This window comes from Eurytemora carolleeae, unplaced genomic scaffold (genome assembly GCF_000591075.1).
Source record: "Eurytemora carolleeae unplaced genomic scaffold, Eaff_2.0 scaffold1105, whole genome shotgun sequence".
NCBI classification, from domain to species: Eukaryota; Metazoa; Arthropoda; class Copepoda; order Calanoida; family Temoridae; genus Eurytemora; species Eurytemora carolleeae.
Genome location: NW_019396995.1, coordinates 18,815 through 22,292, shown reverse-complemented (window position 1 = coordinate 22,292; position 3,478 = coordinate 18,815). Strand labels below are relative to the sequence as shown.

The window sequence follows — 3,478 nt, the reverse complement described above, 5'->3', positions numbered from 1 at the left end:
CATGTATTTATTTATACATCATTGTACATTACAGCATTATATTATGAGATTATGTACTTTAACGTTATAATCAATACAGATGAATCATGATCTTTTTACAACATGATTCTCAACTTGATCTTTAAGAATATGATCAGTTGATATATTATTACGTACAGATAGGATCATTATGTTGATTAATCCTTCAACTATTTCTTGATCCTCTGTTTTCCAGGTTCGTTGGATAACGCGCTCCTTCATCTTCTGGAGCAGGTCCCAGACCTGGTTATACAAGCGAGATATAACAACATCTCTACTTGCATTTGGGTAGAGATCAAACTCCCTTTCCCATGCTAACCCCGTGTCCCACAGTTTATCATCAGGGACCACTGGTGGTTGACTAGAGCTTGCATTCTTATGCATGCTGGCACTGAATGCTTGTATCTGTTCTGATATCTCGCCCAGGAAGTTGTACATCTCTCTCATCATCTCCTTCGGTCCGTTGGCCATCAAATCCTCATCATGTCCATCATCAGGTGTCAGTCCGTGTGCTTGGTTCATCATTGGTTCTTCATCATTGCTCGTATTCATGGAAGCTCTCTGTAAGCTGTGCTAGTAGTACGAGGCCCGGAACGATAGTGGAAGACGGACGGCTGTATATGCGTGTCTTCTCTTCTAAGGTTCAGGCTGTACTGAATCTCATCCCGTTGTATCTAAGGGACTGTTCACTCTTATTGAGATCAGTCTAAGATACAACAATACAAGCTGTGTTAAGAAAGATAAGATGTTATATTAAGACATGTTTGAATAAGGTAGTATTGTACAAATATTTTCATGTAGGGTGTCCAAATAAACACTGGAATTTAGTGACAACTCTTAAACCCTCTTTAATCTTTACAACCTTTTTCTTGTGAAAACATCTGTTTGTTATTAGCCCATAACAAATAATAATCACAGACCACTTAGTCTTAGGATTTCCAAATTATAGTTTGAAGCTTTTCTCAAAATTTGATGAAGACATTAATAAATTTTCCCGGATTACGACAAATACGTTTATTTTTTCTTATTACAAACCTAGCGCTTACTTGGGAAATTTCCTGTTTTTCGTCAGAATGAAGAAAGGGTAGATCACATGATATGAGAGTTGTCGGCCTATCTCTTCTCGGATTACTTTCTTAATCTCTGACTGATAATGTTAAAAGGAAATGATAAAAAATATGAGCTTATAATTTTCAAGAGATCATTTTGGTTAACCCAATGTTAAACTTTTTTTCAATCTTTAAACTCTATAGAGGCTGGGGGGTCTGCATCTATGTATAGACTGGGGGGTCCCCTCCCCCTCCCCCTAGAAAAAGGCCATAGAGAATAGATATTGGGTTCGCAAGCATTTTCATTGTTCATAGCCCAATTTTGCAAGGCCACCAACTTTTGTAGTTTGTGTGCTAGGGAGGGTTGAAAAAATGCATAAAAAAGGTCCAAAAAAGTAAAAAAGTATTTTTTTGATCAAAACAAATATCAAAGTGTGTAACATGTCTCTAAATCCATTTTCAAGGGCTTTTCAAAAATATAGTTTTTAGATCTGTAGCTTTAGTCATACAAATGTTATGGACTATTTTAAATTTTTACACAGACCGGACTTTTTACCACCCTGTACCTATGTCAAAAATGACAGTGGTAGGGCTAAACAACTAAAGGGGGTCGCCGAACGCCCCCCCCCCGCCTGTTTAGGATTAAGTTACACGAGGAACTGCAACTGAAAATAATCAATTTTCAAAGATACAAGAATGGATATATTTATTCTAGATAATAAAATTTAGAATCAGGTTGTGAATCTGACTTGTAATTGCATATGCAGTATCTTTTATAAAGGTTTTAATAAAAATAGATATGGCGAAAATCTTTGAAAATTCTCACCTTGGATTTTTCATCCGTTAAAAACATAATATGAAGAGGAGTGCCTTCACTAAATAAAATTTAAAAAGTAAAAAAAAGAAGAATTTAAAAATTAAGATGAAAAGTAAAATTTTCACATGCGTATTTTTTGTTATGAAATTAAAAAGTAATCATCAGTTTCACTTAATGGCATTTTTTTACGTAAAATAGATTTGTCCATTGTTTAGAGTTTGATTAGTCATTTTGAGGGGACTTACGAAAAGTGACATGTTTCGTGGGACACCCTGTTATACCTGTGTTCTAGGAGGGATCTAGAGAATAAACGGAGATTCTTGAGAATTTTGGGAACAGTCCCATCATTTTCAGGTTTTATGTTAGAGAGAATTATGCTCATGTGGATATAAGCATCATCTATAATCCTTATAATCATAATATCTTGTAATCTTTATAATCTATATAATCTTTATAATCTTTATAATCTTTATAATCTTGATAATCTTTATAATCTATATAATCTTTATAATCTATATAATCGTTATAATCTTTATAATCTATATAATCTTTATAATCCTTATAATCTTTATAATCTTTATAATCTTTATAATCTTTATAATCTGATAATCTTTATATTTTTTTATAATCTTTATAATCTTTACAATCTTCAAAAGCATAAATCTAAATATATAAAACTCTTCGCTCATAAAGCATTATATGTTTTATTATATGTTTGTAATAAATATAAATATCCCTTGTATAGTATCCTAAAACTTATAAATATATTTTGATTCAATGCGCTGACCGCTCCACCGGTGAGAGCTATATCACAGTGAATTTTTATAACACGTACTGCCAAGGTGTGAATCTGCAGCTCCATCACTCTCAAGTGGTCCAAGAGAGTTTAGTGTTTATCCAAGACTAAAGAAACTGTTCTTCGTAATGCTGCAGGGAAAGTGGTTGCTCAAATGTGTAGGGCTGCACTTCCAGCGGACTGTATTCAAGGGGTAGGGAGGATGTTTAATCGAAAATCGCGCTTACTTGTTTAGCACGAGCCCTCCTCCATGTCCATTTAAAATCATCCTTAATGTCCAGTTACAACAAGAAGATGAGAAACTGTTAATAGTCAACAGTCTAGGACTGTTATTTAATGTGACCCACCTTGTCCTTCCTGGAACACCGAAACCTAGAAGTAATAAGGAGTGTGGAAGCAAAGGAGGATATAGGAGACAGTACAACCTAGCGTTGGGCACGTTCCTGGTGGAACGATTGTTCTTTCCCAAGAACAAACTGAACGATAAAGAACGATCCCATTGTTCTGAAAAAAAAACGAATACTTAGAAGGCGTACTTGGAAATATTGGAATGATTAGTAAAAGAACGGAACGGAACGGAACGGGAATTTCTTGAAAAGACGGTTAAAATCGTTAATGTGTTCTTGTTATCAAGAACTCGTTCTAAGTTGGGAACGCATTTTAAATCAGGAATGTATTCTAAATCCTCTAGAAATAGTTAAAGATTTTTTTATATAATTACCTGACCCCCCTCCCCTCCCCCACTTTAAACCCGCCCTTTCCCAGTCTCTGCTAAAATGACAACACTCAGACAACACA

The 3,478-nt window shown here is 34.7% G+C and overlaps 1 long non-coding RNA gene across 1 annotated transcript; it reads right to left on the bottom strand.

Annotated features, from left to right (window-relative positions):
- Nucleotides 1-1,070: 1,070 nt before the first annotated feature.
- LOC111710893 (uncharacterized) lies at nucleotides 1,071-2,291 on the bottom strand. The gene is made up of 3 exons (XR_002767144.1): nucleotides 2,166-2,291; nucleotides 1,894-1,942; nucleotides 1,071-1,165 (listed from the first exon to the last, which is right to left on the bottom strand). It is a non-coding gene; the product is annotated as an uncharacterized LOC111710893 (long non-coding RNA).
- Between the last annotated feature and the right edge of the window lie 1,187 nt (nucleotides 2,292-3,478).